General features: G+C 37.5%; 1 protein-coding gene across 3 annotated transcripts in view; it reads left to right on the plus strand.

Annotated features, from left to right (window-relative positions):
- Positions 1 to 1,697: 1,697 nt before the first annotated feature.
- Positions 1,698 to 18,149, plus strand: part of STX11 (syntaxin 11) — a 96,233-nt gene continuing 79,781 nt past the window's right edge. Inside the window, exons 1-4 of one of the 3 annotated variants that reach the window (XM_072643519.1) lie at positions 1,698 to 1,975; positions 13,165 to 13,246; positions 13,418 to 13,560; positions 18,005 to 18,068. The gene's annotated coding sequence lies outside the window, so the exon portion shown is untranslated. Of the gene's footprint in view, positions 1,976 to 13,164; positions 13,247 to 13,417; positions 13,561 to 16,386; positions 16,458 to 18,004; positions 18,069 to 18,149 lie in introns of those variants that run through there. The other 2 variants (XM_072643520.1, XM_072643521.1) reach the window with 2 other exon arrangements.

An 18,149-nucleotide genomic window follows, 5' to 3' on the forward strand; every position in this document is an offset into this window, starting at 1 on the left:
ATTTCCCCCCAACAAAAAAATAGCTGTAGATCAAATCCTATCTTTATTTTTTCTTTTTAATCTCTTTACAACTCTCATGAGATAAAATTAAAAGTTAGCTGCAAAATTAGCTAGCAAGTTTTTGACCAAGATAAGTTGTAATACTCCTGTTGAAAATTGAAAAACTATTATTTCATTGTCAGAACCAAAAATAATTTTTGCCTGCAAGCTTTACTGATGCAAATCCATATTAAGCATGATGACATTAATGCAAATGGCACAAAAATAAGTATAATTTACACTTTATCCATGGATATTAAAAACATCAAGAATGATACTGCTTCTTTTTCTCCCTCTCCCTGCACCCCCTCCCCCAGACTGGTAGGAATACATGGGAAAAGGTTTTAATTCAGATAAAGTATTATTAGATTTTTGAGAGGGAATCTATTGAAATGGATCAAATTAAGAGTCAAATTTGAGCCAATGCAAAGGGTTAAATAAAAATGATAGCTAGCATTTTAAATTTTACAAGGTGCTTTACAAATATTATCAAATTTATCTTAGAAGGAAGGTGCTATTTTAATCTCTGTTTTACAGTTGAGGAACCTGAGACAGACAGAGGTTAAGTGACCTGCCTAGGGTCACACAGCTAGGAAGTATCTGAGTCTGGATTTGAATTCAGATCATCCTGACTCCTGGTCCAGTCCTCTCTATCCTACACCACATAGCTGCCTTAAAAAAAATTGGTAGATTTGGACAGGATGGACATATAATTCAGAAAACCATAACCCCAATTTAAAGCAGGGTATCTAACAAATTTTGTGATTATTTTTGTTTCGTGTGAGATTCTTTATGACCCCATTTGGAGTTTTCTTGGCAAAGATACTAGGGTGGTTTACCATTTCCTTCTCCAACTCATTTTGCAGAAGAGGAAACTGAGGCATATTTGTGCAGTATCACATGATCTATCTACTTCACCACTTAGCTGCCCCTAGGAAATTTAAGGTTAATTTAATTACTAGAATGATTTGTTAATCCTTCCTTAGCCACCCATATTCACCAAATAATTACTTGACAATTTAGGGATGGGAAATACTTTTATCTATCAAGATTCAGAGACATTGAGAAATAACCTTCAATACAGTTTTAAATGGAAACTTTTCAAAGTAGAGATAGGACTAATAGTTGATTATTTTCAAGCCTATTTGAGTCTCATTTTAGTAATGTTCTAACGTGATGGTCACTGATAGCACTATGTACATCTCCAGGCTTGATCAGTTGAGTTCCTTGGTCAGCTTGATGAGCTGACAGACAACTAAAGCCTTTGTTTGACACTTCTGCATTCTCTCTATAGAAAGGTGGACATGTTCACTGTCTTGACCCATTCACACCTTATTTAGGATGAATGAATCTCAGTGAACCAAGATGATTGAGGATGACTAGGCCTATGAAAGGGAGACTTCATTACAGACCACAGGCCATTTTGTCCCTTCTGGCTTCTTTTTAGAGACAATCACAGAGCAGCACAGTTAAAAGAAGACTTAGAGATTAAAGGGAGTCTACGACTGTAAACATCTCCCCAGGAGCTCCTAATAGGTGCCTTGGGGAAGAGGTACAGTGTAATTACACACCCAACAAAAGAATTTCTGAGTTCCAAGTTCTAGAATCTAGCCTTATAGAGAGGGAAGGTGGAGTACCTGGGCAGTTCTTTTTTTGGGAGAAGTTTGAGCACATGACCCTACATCTAAAGGAGAAAAATAAGACAGAACCATAACAGGATAGCAAAAAAGCTGGACTTTGCTGTCCACTATCACCATGAGTTATTTGAACAAGGAAGGTCATGTAAGAAGGAGATTCCCTAGCAGTGAGCCCAGAAGCATTTCCCTCCAACTCCACAACTGTCACCTTGCCTGCACCGTCTGAAGAAGGCTTCCTACTTTCCTGTAAGGGGCACTGACCGCCACACCATCTGGGACGCCACACTGACAGACATCAGGTAAACTGAGTCTGGTGCAGGGAAGGGTGAACAAGATGGCGCTGGAAGGGACGGCCCCACCCCTGGTTTGTTGTTGTCCACTATAGTTCCAGCTTGTGTTCATTTCTATAGTTTCGGGTTTGTTTAGGTGTGTTACCATGGTTCACTGGGCTAGCTGGCAGAGACTATATAATCAGTGTCATATGTTAAGAATTGCAAGGGGGCAGTGTCACTGGATCACAGTGAATGTGGGTGGGACAAAAATATAAAAAGACTGGAAAGCTAGGAAGGGGCCAGGTTATGAAAAGCTCTAAAAGCCAAACATAATTTTATATTTGTTGCTGTTTAACTTACCCCTTACCCATCTTTAACTTACCCCTTTCTTTCACACCCCATATTCAATCAATTGTCAAGTCCTGTTGTTTTTAACCTTTATAACATCTCTTCTATATCCATCAGCTCATGTCTGGTCTATTGGAATAGTTTTCTGGTTCATCTCCTTGCCTCAAGTCTCTCCCAACTTTAATTCATCCTCTGCTATCAAATTGATATTCCTAAAGTGAAAATATGATTAGGTCAACTCCATTGGCTCACTACTACTTTCTAGCATTTCCTGACTGCAGGCATCTTTACTAGCAGTGTCCCATACCTAGAATTCTCACCTCCATCTCCTGTCTTCCTTTAAGTCATAGCTAAAGTCGTAGGGTGGACTTATAGGGCAGCTAAGGGGTGCAATGAATAGAGTGCTGGGCCTGGAGTCAAGAAGACTCGTCTTCCTGAGTTCAAACCTGTCCTCAGACACTTACTAGCTGTGTGACCCTGGGTAAGTCACTTAACTCTGCCTCAGTTACTCATCTGTCAAATAAGCTGGAGAAAGAAAGGGCAAATCACTCTAGTATCTTTGCCAAGAAAATCCCAAATGGGTCAAGAAAAATCAGACACGAGTGAAACAATTGAATAAAAGCAACAGAGTCTTAGCTCCGCAAGAAACCTTTCCCAGTCCTCCTTAAGCTTAGTGCCTTCATTCTGAGACCATTTCCACTTTATATCTTATTTGTAAATAGTTATTTGCAGGTTGTCCCCCCATTAGATTATAAGCTCCTTGAGAGCAGGGACTGTTTTTGCCTTTCTTGCATCCCCAGCACTTAACACAGTGCCTGGTACATAGTAGGTTCTTGATAAATGCTTGTTGACTTCAATTCTCCAATCCTTCAAGGTAGCATCATTAGGAAGGATGCTATAGCAGCAAGCACCCTGACACATCAAAGGTGGCCTGCTAGCACAGGTTCTTAGATCTGCTTTTCTAAAAGGAAAGCAACTTTTGAGGGGTCAACAATCGTCTTTAATTACATGTACCAAAAGAGACAATATAAACAGAGAATTAAAGACCAACAGGGCTTCTAAGTGTCTGACCATAAGCTATACACATCACAGATCAACAGACAGATGCAACTGTCTGACCATTACACACATATATAGTTATCAGAGAGAGAGAGAAGCACCAACATCTGGGTTTTCAAAGCTAGGGGGCTCCTTAATGGTTACCCAGAGACTCTTCTGGCACATGCGCCTTCTTCCAAAGAGTAAGCCCCAAAGCAAAACCTCGCCTGAAAGTACATATACACTTGACAGAGCCGGAGGACATCACAACCCTGGTGATTCAGTGCCTCCTTAATTAACAAAAGGTATGGACCTTGCTACAAAACAAGTCTCCCCTAATCAAGCTTCCCATATGGGCTCCACCTGGGGCCTATTAATGGGCAGGGAAGATCTTTAACTCCCATTATTACATATGGCTATATGAGAAAGGGAAGAGAATTGTATTGCTTGATTGCTGTTTTTCCACGGAGTGAAATAAAAGCAGGTCTGTATTCCCTATGCATTGTTATCTTCAATGTATAGGTAACAGGTTATCTCCTTAAACCATCTCCACATCAGTGGAGACCTAGTTATGAGCTACAAAAAGTATGCTCTGAGATTTCCCAGAGGAAGGACTGAATGGGAGAAAAATGAATCAAAAAATGAAAGTATTGGAGAAACACCCAAGACTGAAATGGGTTCATATAAGTCCAGAGCTTGGGACATTGGTCCATGGATTATACATAAATGATTCAGAAAAAAAATGCACATTTACTATGTTTGGATAAAACTTAATCTGGGGTCACTGTGGCAGGAGCCACATCTTCCAGTCATACAATCTCAAAGTTATGGATAGGCAGTGAAATCTAATTTAAATATAGTATAAAGGTGAAAGTGTATATCACTTAGTATATCACTCTTAAAAAATCAAGAGTCAAATGCAAAAAAAAAACCTTAGGCTTGCATAACAAAATTAACATATTTTGATACTTTGGCATTTTTAATAATTCATGAGCTCTTCCATGTGGTTATTGCTTTCCACAATACAGATCATAATCCATCCATACCTTCTTATTCCATGTGATTCTTGTCCATATCTTTTATTAAAAAAATTATTGATGCTCTTTTATTTTTTAAAAATGTCTGGCCCTCCCCAGTGACTGTCCCCTAACCCCAAAGTACCCCAACTTATAACAAATAAAAACAGTCAAGCAAAATGAATCAATACATTGGTCATGTCTGAAAATATGGGCCTTATTTTCTACCTGGTATTCACCACACCTTTTTGCCAACAAGTGGGATGCTTCACTTTTAAGTACTCTGAAGTCAGGACTGATTCATGCTTTTCAAAATTCTGAAGTCTTTTAATGTTGAATTTCTTTAAGTTATTGTCACTGTGTAAAGTTTTCCCTGCAGCCCTGCTCACTTTACCCTGCAGAAGGGTAGACAGGTCTACTCAGGTTTCTCTGAAGTCTTCATATTTGTCATTTATGTGACAGTAACATTCTCTTAAATTATTATACCACAATTTTTTTCAGCTACTCCTCAAATGACAGGATTGTATTCCTTATAGAACTTTGATTTATAAAAAGGATACAGCTAGGTGGCACATTGGATGGAATGCAAGCCCTGGAGTCAGGGAGACCTGACTTCAAATATGACCTCAAACACTTACCAGCTGTGTGACCATGGGCAAGCTGTTTTGCTTCAGCTCCTCATCTGCAAAATGAGCTAGAGAAGGACATGGCAGACCACTCTTGCCAAGAAAACACCAAATGGGGTCACAAAGAGTCAGGCACTACTGAAAAACAACTGAATATATTATAAAAAGAGATGATATATTGTATGACACCCTTCCCTGAGCCTTTGACCTCCTTGTAGTATATGCCTAGTAGTGGGGATCACTGGGTCAAAAAGTATTTACAATTTTGCTACATTTTTTAGTATAATTCCATTTTCTTCTTCAGAATGATTGGATCAGTTTATAAGTCCATCAATAATTCATCAATATATGACTTCTCATGGTCCCTTGGACATTATCTTTTTTTTGTGTGTGCCATTTGTCATCGTGGCCAATTTGAAGGATGTAAAGTGAAGCCTCAGCATCACTTTAATACGCATTTCTCTTATGATTAATGGTTTTAATTCTTTCACATAGTTGTTGACCTCTAACATTTACTCTTTAGAAAATTGTCTTTTTATATCCTTCGACCATTTATTCATTTGGGGGTGGTTCTCATTCTATATTTGTATCAATTCTCATCATAATTTATCAGAGATTTGTTGCAGAGACTTTCCCCAATTAATTACTTCTCTTTAAATTCTAGTTGTATTGATTTTGTTTGTGCAAAAAGTATTCAATTATATGAAATCAAAATTGTCCATTTTATATTCTGTGATTCAATGTCTTTCCATCAATTCTCCAGAAAGCATGTAGCCAATGAGCTATATCTTGATTACTAATGTAGCACTCAAGTATCCTATCCTTCATTCTTGCTACAAGATTGCCCAACCTACTTTTCTAGTCATATATGTCTTTTATGATGCCTTTTATGCCATTTAAAAATGATAGGATAATGAATTTAGTGTTGGAAGGGACCTTAGAGACCATTTAGTCTAAACTCCTATTTTATGTATGAAGAAACTGAGACCCTCAGAGGGAAAGTAACTTGTCCAAGGTCACAAAGGTAATGAGTGGCAGATCAGATTTGAACTCAAACCCTCTGTGTCCAGATCAGTCCTCTTTCTGCTACACTATGAAGTTGCCTGGGCATAGTAACTATACATCTTTACATTACTCTTTGAGTTAACCCTACTTGTGAATCTTCTGAAATAGTAATAATCCGTGATTTGCAGTATTATAATGTAGAGATCAAACCTTAGAGTCAGAAGACCAGGATTTAAGTGCTGCCTATGAAATATATGAGCTGCATGACTATGGGCAAATTGGTTCTATGAGACTAGGAGTTATAGACCAGTTGCCAAGGTTCATTCGTGTAGGGAATATCTCATTTAGGAATTATCTACATGGGCACAGGTCAGTACCAAAACCAAAACAAACTTCAAAACCATTATCCAGAGAATTTTTTTACCCAGATTTGTAATATCATGGGTATAGGGAACTTCCAGTAAGGGGAACTCCCTTTACCAATGAAAGAACAGCAATTATTCTGCAATTTATAATCTTAGAAAATTGCTTGGGGATAGAAAAACATGAAGTGATTTGCTCAGGATAACTCAACCAACGTAAAGTCAGAGGCAAGACTTGAATTCAGGTCTGTCCACTCTGCAATGACGTATCTCAACTAGAGAATAAACAAACATTAGTTTGTGGATTACTGGAAATACAGTGAAGTCAGCAAAATTACCATAATGTAGCAAAATATCCCTCAGTTGTGCTTTGTACCAAAAACCCCCCCAAAACAAAAAAACAAAACCAAAGTATTTGTGGCTTTAGCACTAGCTACCTCTTTTGAGTAAAAACCAAGTTTGAACTGGGTCAATTCTATTCTCTTCTGTTCTGGGAGGCAGCATGTTACGTACAGGATTTGGAGTCAGAAGATCTTGATATTACCAAAATTGAACTAGATCCTGCCTGTGAACACAGTAGTTGTACCATTTGTCTATCTGTAAAACAAGCAGGTTGGATTACACGATCTCTAAGGCCTTTTCTTTGGAAATGGACTACCTCAGATAGTATCATTAGCCTAGGGGTAGTTAGGTAACACAAGGGATAGAGAGCTGGACCCAGGAGACTTGAGTTCAAAGTCAGTTTCATATATTTACTAGCTTTGTGACCCTGGACAAGTCACTTAACCTTTATCTGTCTTGGTGCCCTTATCTGTAAAATGAGGATAACTACCTCCCAAGGATATTGTGAGGATAAAATGTAATGATTTCTGTAAAGCACTTTGCAAATCTTAAGGTGTTAAGTAAATGCTAGTTAATAGTAGTACCTATAGAGTAATTTATACTTTTTTCACTTTTCTGTTAAAAAGAGAACCAGGAAAACAGTTTACACTAGGCTTCCCACAATGTAAAGGAAATCAACATTGTAAGAACATTTGTAGAAAATTGAAGAACTCCTGTCAATTCAGTCACCAATCATGACTTCATCAGACAGGTGGTGGATTAATTATAGATACAAAGTGAGGCATAAGTTTTTAGATATGGCCAGTGTGTTGATTCATTTTGCTTTATGACCTTGTTACACAAGGAAGAGGGGTCACCTAGTTTGGAAAGAGGGAAGTGTTGGAGAAGGGCATTGGGAAATGGTAGCTTTATTTAAAAAATATCAATAAAAAAGAAAAAGAGAAGTCAGTCAACCCTGAATACTGCCTAAGTAGCTTGTCTCTGGGAATTCTGTAGCCTCCTGAGTGATTAAGTAGTGATTAAGAATTCATAAAGCTGTAATGAAATTTAAAAGTAACTTTTCAAGTCATGAGGGATTCAGAAGTACTGAATGGACAACGTGATTAAACAGAGTGTTAAAATCATGCAGAATCAACGCTTACACATGAGAGTGAAGGAAATTCTGCAGCAGCTAGTCTTTTAACTTTTCTTTACAAATGGTTTAGAAAGGAAATTATGGAGTGGAATATTTTCTCAAATATTTTTAGAAGAGACTAATCTTTGATTCTTTGATTGTGTTGTGTCTGCATGTGTGGGGGTGATGTGAGAAGTAGGATGGAGCTAAGACAAACTCTAAATTGCTACTAGCCTCTTATTTTTCCTGTCTTTAACCCATCCTGCACATAAGCATTCCAGATTACTAGGATACTTTAAAAAATCAGATTTCATAGGCATATAATGTCCCTTTACAAACACAAATCAAAACCCTTCCAGCAATAGATTCACTTCCATTTAATTCAGCAAATAATTGTGCCTACTATATATAAGGAGGACACTATGCTAGGTGCAGGGATAACAAAGATATTTTTTCCTAAAAACCAATCCTTGTCTTGAGAATAGTGTATTATAGTGTAGTTTGAGATCTGGTACTACTAATCCCACTTTCTTCCTACTTTTTTTCATTATTTCCCTTAAGATTCTTGACCTATTTTTTTTTTTACCTCCAGGTAAATGTCATTATTTTTTCTAATTCTGTAAACTAATACTTCGATAGTGTGAGTGGTATGGCACTGAATAAATAAATTAATTTAAGCAGCAGTCATTTTCATTATATTGTCTCCATCCACCCATGCATAATTCATATTTCCCCAACTACTCAAGTCTGTCTTTATTTCTATAAACAGTGCTATGCAATGGTATTCACACAGATCTTATGTATATCTTGGCAGGCAGACTCCCAATTATTTTCTACATTCTGTCGTTACTTTACATGGAACTTCTCTTTCTATCTTTTTTCTACTTCCTGTCTTTTCCCTTCCTTCCAAGAATAGCATTCAATTGCAGGATATTTCTTCGTTGATGGAGCCAAAAATATATAACCTCTAGTCAAGCTTCTGGTCAAATTCCTATTGCTTCCTTGGGATAATCTTCACATAAAAGAATAACTTGGTGTATTCTGCCAGAACTTGTACCTTACTGGCATAATGGGTAATAGAGAAATGCTTGTTGACTAATTGGTAGCCTTTAAGAACCCAAGATCATCTCTATACCACAATGCCTCTAAAGACAGAGCAATCCTTTTTTTTTTTGATAAAATTTTGTCATGTGAATTATCTTTTTTGTTAAGCATAAATGAAAATATTTTAATATATAATGAATACCATAAGACAGTATTATATATGAACTGATGAACTTCAGTCACACATAGTTTTATTATTTTTTATTATTTAATATTTTATTATTAATTTGAGGAAAGAACTAATGCTGTTGCTTGGAGGAGACCATGGAAGGACTGATGGAGGAGGTAACGTCTGAGCTGAACTTTGGGGAAAGAGAAAGATAAGGAAAACATGCAATCCCAGCTCAGCCTGGGCAAACACATAGAGGGTGGAAATGAAAACAAAATTGGGGAAGGGCAACAATTGAGTTTGACTGGAATGTCAAGTTGTGGCGTTTAAAAAGTTCAAGAGACATAGCTTCTGGGTAATTTAATCATTTTATTAATAAGACTAACATGTTTCTTAATAAAAAGAGGTCAGTAGCACTCTCAAATGCCAGAGACTCCTTGTGGTGGTGGGCTCACAGTTTATATACCCTTAGAAGAGTGGTGTTCCTGATTGGTTAACAATTGAGAAAATGAATATTATAATGAGAGGCAGGCCATAATTACCGTGAGGGTCTGGAGGTACCTGACTTGGATCACCCAAGTCATGGTCAAAGAGACATATCAATTACCATGTCAGCTGTCTGACAAAAAGGAGTTCACATTTTCCTCGATGAGCAAGAATCCTCCCATTCGTCTAAACTTAGAATTTCTTTTATTGTCTGATTAGATTCTGGCTGGGTAAGTCTTGCTTAATATTTCCCACACTGGTTGATTTCTGGATGAGGAAGTAGAAAAGATGAAAAAAATCTTGGTCTCAATACAATACTTAATTATTAATACTAGAGAGAAATAAACATTTCTCCCAAAGTGAATGAAGGGCAATAATGTGAAACAAACTTGGACAGCTAAATTAGAGTCAGGTTATGAAAGGCTTTAAATAAAGCTAGGCTAAGGAATTTGTATTTTATCTTATAGACAATTGGGAGCAACAGAAAGTGTCTGAGCAGAATTTCATGATTGGACCTATGCCTTAGAAAAATTATTTTGGCATCTGTGTGAAGTAAAGTGACAATGCAGGAAGAAAAAAAAATCATTTTGGTTTCTTGGGCCTGGTCTTTCTTGCAGTCCCAGACTATCTTTGCCATAGACATGCCCTCTTCTTCCTAATACCTCCCCACCTTTTGGGGAAATTTCTATGCTGGAAACCTTAGTGTCCTTTGTTTCTTAGAGGAGAGGAGGGGGTTGTGGCTTCTGTAGGTGTGGGTAGAGCTACTTTTGTACAGTCCTTAGCATCTGCCTTCCTGTGCCATATAAACCAATTATATGAGTCTAAGTGCAACTCTACCCTTCCCCCATAAAACCTGTGGTCCTGGGCTTTATTACTTACTGAGTACCCCATACCTATCCTCCCCATCCCCATATTCCTTCTCTAGCCCTAAGGTGAAGATGTGGACTTGCTTTGTGTTTGGGCTCAGGAATGGGAAGGGAATAAGCATTTATTAAGTACCTACTATATGCTAACCACTGTGCCAAGTGATTTACAAATATTTCATTTGATCCTCACAATATCTCTAAGAGGTAGGCGATCATTTTATCCTCATTTTACCATTGAATAAACAGAAGCAGTCAGAGGTCAAGTGACTTGTCCAGGGTCACTCAGTAATTGTCTGAGGCTGAATTTGAACTCAGTTTTTCCTGACTCTTGGCCCCGATATGGAGAGGTAGGCTTCCCTAACGCTCAAGTAGGAGCTGCTCAAGTATGTAAAGAGGATGACTACTGCCCTGCTGCTGTCCCCTTTGTCTTAACTGTATTCACTCCTAATCTCTCTTTCTCTTAAGAAGAATCCTTATCTTTGAACGTTTGGTTCAAATGCTACTTCAAGTATGGAGACTTTCCTGACCCTCTCCCCCAAGTTATTAGCTGTCTCCCTCTTCAAATTACTTTAAATTTAGGAAGGTAACCTGGGTCTCCAAAGGCCATTGATATGGGACTCTCTCCTCACTGGTGTAGATCAATTCCCTGGGTAAAGGGAGGGGTGGAGAGAGACTGGGACACTTTGGCATTGGTGAGAGCAAGAGAGTTTCAAATCTCATATACTCTAATAAAATGTATGCTCTTTAAGGACAGAAATCATTATGTTTTTGTCTTTGTATTCACAATGTCTGGTGTTATGTTTTGCACATAGTGGGCATATAATATCTTTTGAGTTGAGTTGAGGATATAGCACACACATATACACGTATACACATAAATTTGAAAGCTTTGAAAACCCGTTAGATAATAGTACATTATCAGTGCTTTGAGCAGTGTAGAGAATATGCCCTAATGCAGCTCAGGTGAAATCACTGTGGTCTAGATTACTTGAACAAAGTTTTATGGAATTTATCCCTGGAGGACTGGCATTATCTTACTTGAAAAGGCAAGGATGGAATTTGCGTAGGGAACATTAGATAGGAGAAACAACAATGTGCTTGGCATGTTCCAGGAACAATAAGAAGACCAGACTGATCATGGGATCACGTAAACATTATCTAAATACCCGTGGCTCAGAACCAAAGCTCCAGGTTAAGATGGACTATGTTAAAACTCGGCAACTTCTTCATAAAATCCCTTTGGCTCATGCCCTATTTAAGGTTTTGCCTGAGAAAAAGAATGATTTGGCTCACTTTGCCTCAACCAGGGTTTCTCTCAGAAACATCACAATTTAACTTATGACTATGTCTCTGTACAAAAGGAAAAAACCCTCCCATGCTTGTACTCAAGCTAACAAGATATCTAATATAGGACAGAATTTATTTAACCCAATAAAATATGCAAAGGACAAGCAACTATATTCATAAATAGTCAAAACAATCCCAGTTTTCTTCTTCAAGAGACCTCTGCCTCTTAGGAACATCTAAAATACATCTGACATGTATATATTTGGGTGGGACTGGGTGGCACTCCCCTTAAAGAGCAAAGCATTCGAGGTGACTACAGAATAAACCTATTTTTCTCTGGAAGTACAATGACTTTGTAATTCCCAATACCAAGGAAGATCTAGATTCAAATCTGTTACTCCACACTAATTCTATGAATTATGGCTCCTCGGCTCTGGCTCCCCTTGGTTCAGGAACTTGGTATGGTGTATAAAATCCTTTACTTGGTCCAGGAATCATTAAACATCAATTATCAATCAATCATCATCAATAAATGATAAGGGCAACTCAGGAAAAAGATAGGTCTGCATCTTATCAAGAAGACATCCTATTTTGGACCAGGCCTACATGGGTCCCATGGATTTACTTGGGTGCAACTCCCTTGCTTTTACATTTGCTACAGCATGTGATCTGAAGCATGTGTCAAGTCTGAGGATTTTTGACTCTTCATGTGCTGTGCTTTTAACCATAAGCTAATAGGAAACCGTTACTGGTTCAAGTCGTAGGTCCTCACACTAATTAAGCCTCAAGGAAGCTTTTATTACTTGTCATTTAAGGTAAAACAAACCCAGCCTATACTGAGACAGGCAGCTCTGGAGCACAGTGAATTGAGCACTAGACCAGAATCAGGAAAATGTGAGTTCAAACTGAGTATCAGATGCATGACAGCAGCACGATCTTGAGCACGTGACTTCTGTCTGTATCAGTTCTGACATCTGTAAAATCAAGTTAACAGCAGCACCTACCTCCGAGGGTTGTGGTGAGGATCAGGTGGTAAATTTTTGTAAAATACTTTGCAAACCTTAAGATGCCATATAAATACTACTTATCTATTATTATTATTACTATTACCATTATCATATGTTGCTTTTACCACACATCATCAATGAACAAAGGGTTATGTCAATGGGGAAACAAAGAGCCTGGACAGTGCTCAGACATACTCACTATGTATATATGTATTCATTTATCAGGTATCTTTAATTATCTACTATTGGTAGAACACTGTGCTAAGTGTAGAAGGGAACACACATAATATATAAATACTCTAGGTGTTTATATGAAGTTGTGGAAAATTTTGCTTTGTTTTCACTGTCTCTGAATCTCTCCATAGTCCCAAGGTGATTCAGAGAGGACTAGACAGAGCAAATTCAAATGCCTTGCTACTAAAAGTGAGATTGCCCCTTAGTTCATGCTAACTCCTTGGTGACAGGATTAACAGGTTAGTGGCTATAAATTATAACCTCTTCTCTAGGTGATGTAATGGATGGAACTTAGAGAGAGGAAGACCTGAGTTTGAATCCTGCCTCCAACACCTACTACCTGTGTGACTCTTGGTAAGTCACATAACTACCCTCAGTCTCAATATCCTCATCTATAAAATGGGTATAATAATAGCACCTCACAGGGTTGGAAGGTTCAAATGAGATAACATATGCAAAGTGCTTTGTAAATCTTAAAAGTGCTACATAAATGCTAGCTATTGTTACCATCAACATTATTATTAGGACTTCTGGGGACAAGACATGAGCAGCACTGAGGAAAACCGGGCACTGCCGATGAACCATGTACTGAGAAAACTTCATACCCATCATTACCAAAGTCTGCTGAGAACTGTGAGCTACTGTGCTTCGTGCCAACTGTGAAACTGGTGAATTGATGAACATTGAGTCTCTTCATATTTCCATATTTCTGAATGAAAAATTCTTCTCTTTCCCTCCCTATCTTCCTCTTCCCCCTTTCTCTTTTCCCTTCCCCCCCCTCCCCACTATAAGACTTTGGTTTCTACACTCAGGATATTTCCTCATCAATGAATGATGATTATCTCTGCACAAATAAAAGAGACATTGTATTTATTTTTAATTTTAAATCTCTGTATATAAGTTTATGAATTCAGAAAAAGAGAACTGTGAGAATAAACTTCTCCAAGGAGTGGAGACCAGAGACAGATAATTGTAGTAACTTCCATTTAAAATATATATATATAATTCCAATTAATAAAAAATTATCACATCGACTTGTTCTTGGGAAGGAAATGATTCAATGTTGCTTTGCCAGAGAGGAAAGAACAAAATTTGTCCTCGTTTGCTGTACCTTTATATGTATATTTATTTCTGTTTCCTTGACATATGCACACACATCTTAGTCCTTTTTACTTCTTCATCTACTTTGGAAACCGGCACATAGCAAGTACTTAATAAATGCTTGTTAACTGACAGGAAATTTCAATAGCTTATTTTTATCAAGCATACGTATTCCACTAGAATGTGAAATGTTTGAGAGCAGGACTATTTTAATCCACTTACTGTAATGATGTTCCTATAGCTCAGGTACGACCATATAATACCCCAATTCAATCAATTCCAGTAGCGCCCTATTACGTCTAGGTTCAAATATAAAATCTTCTGTTTGGCTTTTTAAGCCCTTCATAACCAAACTCCTTCCTACCTTTTTATTTCTTGCACCTCTATGTACTCTGTAAAAGTGCTTGTCTATTATCTACACTGTCCTATATTACAATTTTTTATATGAACTATGAATTCTTCCTGGATATTTAGAAGAAGAGTAAAATCTGAGAACATTCAAGTTTGTTAAATTGAAGATACAGAGTTTACAGTAGGGAAGATATCAGTTTTATTTTAAAGGCTAATTCTTACTTTTTTAAATAAAATTTTTTTCAGTCAAATAAATCCTTCTTTTCTCTCTCTCACCTCTCCACACCCCTAATGAGAAAGAAAAACAAAACCCTATTACAAATATGTATAGTCAAATACACTCCCCCATTGGCTATGTTAAAAAAGTGTTTCAATCTGCACTCTGAATCCAGAATGGAAGGGGTTAAGCATTTATATAGTACCTGTTGCTAGGTACTGTGTTAAGGACATTAGAAAAAAGCAATGAGCAGGACCCAGAATTGAACAGAAGGAAAACTGCAAACTGCACCAGAAAGATGCAATACTTTTGATAATAACCTGCTTTTTGACACCGATGAAAAGGCAACAAAAGATATATAGGTTGAGGAGTGCTACCAATTAACCCTTATTTGAGTGAGCTATAAAAATCTAGTTTAATTGCCACCAGAATTTCATTAAGATCGTTGGTGGGTTAGAGCTGTGATACAAACATTGAAAATGATGTTTTGAGTCCTTTTAATGTAATGCTGATAAATAAGGGGTATATAATTCAGAAAGTTCAGAAAACAATTAAGCAAAAATTGTCCAAAGTTCAAAAATAGGCAGTATTTTAATTATTTATGCCTATCAACCTGGGAGAGACCAGGGTAAAGGAAACTGGGGGTGGTCTTATTTTATCTGGCAAGAGTTCACAAAGTAATTAATAGTAAATCCAGACCAATGATCTGTATTACAGCTGGACCTCTACTCTAAGGACTAATATTTTAGGGTCCTTGCCTTTTCGTTTGTAATGTTTAAAAAGAAAAAGAATCATGACATTGTACTGAAAAGACTTCTTTTTAAAAAAATTCTCCACCTTTGTAATGGAAAAAAAATACTTCTTGTTCTATTAATTTACATATAACATTTTTTTTAGTATTTTAATAGTTTTAATATTTAAAGATTAGATTTGCCATTTCATACCAAAATGCAAAAAAAGAGTGGTAGCATGCTGTAGTGGATAAAGACCTTGCCTCAAAGTCAGGAAGCTGAGTTCAAGATCTTACTTATTTTGGCTATGTGATGCCAGGCAAGTCACTTAACCTAAGACTATGAGTTGAAAAGAAGGTGCCAGCCTACACTAGTGGAGGGAGTTTCCTCTCCTAGGAGTTCCCTTTGCCAATTCCTATCCTAAGATTTGAAATGACCCAGAAAGGTCTTATAGGATAAAGAAACAGCATGTTATCTGAACATCTATGTCATTTCCCCAAGTGCTCTTGGGAGCAAGGCAGAGACTTTCTCCTAAAACATCTAGTAGCTTTCTATGGTCAGTTATCCACCCCATCATATTCTGGTGAGTGTATCCATGCAGGAATCTAGGCTTAGCACTCTACTTCCTCTAAAGGGGTGTTTTCAAGGTGTCAGAGGAAGGATCCTAGGCAGGAGGTGTATCCAATAGTACAACTTTTGGATAGTCTGGCACTGGAATCAAGTGTAACTCAGTCCATTTTTACCTCATTCAAGTGACAGCTATTCATTTGCATCGAAATAATTTTCCCTGTTTATTGACTCGTGTTTCCTAAATGTCACTTCATTTTTCTTCATTTAACATTTTCATTGGTGTGACATTTCTATAAGTTAATGTGTGGTTTCACAATTGCTGCCTATTAACTGAATGAGACACAAACAGCAGCGAACATCAGACCCAGATGCAGAAAAACAGGGATGTCAGGGGAATTGTTCCATAAAAATGATGGTCAAAGTTAGGTTTCTTTTTCTTTTTCTTTTTTTTAGCTCACATAGAATGTTATAGCCAAAGGCACCTGAGAGAACATTCATTCCACTCCTCTTATGTTACAGATAAGGAAACTGAGGCTCCAAGAGCTGAAGCAACCTGATTAAGGTCACTAGCTGTGGAAGCACCAATATTAGACAGGTCTACATTCATCTTATTAAGTACTTTCTGTGAAATGTGCTCTTTCTGTTGCCTTCTCTTGGGAACAGCACCGAGGGAGTTGTGACAAATGTGCCCTCACTTTCCTAGCTTTTTTGTGTCCTTCTTGGGAACCAATACGTTTACACTGCAGGGAGCTGACAGTGGCAAGTGACAATGACAAGAAATTACCTGGTTCAGTGTATGCTTTTCCTCTAGGGATGTTCTCTCTGAGTAAGTCTCCTGCCATAGCAGTGTGCCTGTTTTGGGTTGCATACTGGTCCCTTTCATAGGGCTAAGGGTTAACCTGACATGAGGTTTTACTTAAGCTTTTCTCCATGATAACTATAATTTCTTGTTGGACTTGCCTGCCAGATAGTTAAGCCACCCTTTCTTTCTTGTAGGTACATTGGTTGCTCTCTAATGGTTTTCCTTTGTGTCCCCGTATCAATAAGACATATACTACTACCCTGTAGCAAACTCTGTGTGTAGCACATATTCAGAGATTGACCCTGGTAGGCATGCCAGTTGTATGCCCAGCCATTGGGAACAGGGCAGTACTATAAAAACCAAAAAATGCCACAGGAGTTCTAAAGAGGGCATTCTGGGTTTGGAAGGCTCCTTTTCATTTACCACCTTTAGATCAGATTTAAATTCTCCACTGCTAACATAGGCATGTACACAGGGTATACTCAAGATCTCAAGAAAAAAAGTGACTTTGTATTTTAATTTAATTGTATTATGTATTCTTTTAGTTTTAACTATGAATTGTTGTATCATATAATAAGGACTATACATATTGTATAATTTAGGAGTTGTAGAAATGTAGAAAAAAGCCAAGTTGGCTTACAGCATGAGTCTCCACTATTGTGGAACTGCATTGCTATCATTCTCCTCTTCCCTTCTGACTCTTAGTCTACAAAAATCATGAATAGAGGAGCAAAGAAAAACCTTGCCAGGTCTCTGTGGGAAGAATAGTAGAGGAGCACTGTTGGAAATGGATCTGGGAACAGAGAGTGGGGCAAGAGGAGTTTGTAGGCAAAATTTAACTAGGGATGGGGGCAGGGAGCCTGGTGTATCTCCAAACACACAGAATTCATAGATGGCCAGCATGATGGCTAGCTTCTGAACATACTCCATCAGGAGGCAGGAAGGGGGATCAGATGAAGGTGGGGAACCAGGGGCCTAGGACTATAGGGGATAGAGGAGGAGAGAAGGGAAGTCTCATGTCTACAATCTTTATTTTTCATATGAAAAGACTTCTCTGAAAATGCCCACATGAAAATCAAAAGGGGATAATGGCTCATCAACATTTTGATTCACTTATGATTTTATATGTTGGACAAGTATAGGGTTCATCAGTTAATTACAATGATATTATTGAAGAATTTAAGTCTCAGTTAAAAAAATATCTTTCTCTAGGTGAAGAAAACTTAATCTGTTTTGTTTAATTTGGGTTAACTTATTACAGAGCTAAAGATAAAAATCACGAGAGCTGATATCTTTGAATATACTTGGTTATCAGTACACTAAAAATGTGGTATTTTCAGTCTCATTTTTTAGGTTGCTGCAGAAACCTGCCTTATGCAGTGAAGGTGCCAAACTATCAAGAAAGTAAGTAAAAGATACTAAGAATAACACAGTTTGTAGATTGTTTATAAATTTTACTTTGACTAGGTATTCTAAATGTGATAT

This window comes from Notamacropus eugenii, chromosome 2 (genome assembly GCF_028372415.1).
Source record: "Notamacropus eugenii isolate mMacEug1 chromosome 2, mMacEug1.pri_v2, whole genome shotgun sequence".
Taxonomy (NCBI): Eukaryota; Metazoa; Chordata; class Mammalia; order Diprotodontia; family Macropodidae; genus Notamacropus; species Notamacropus eugenii.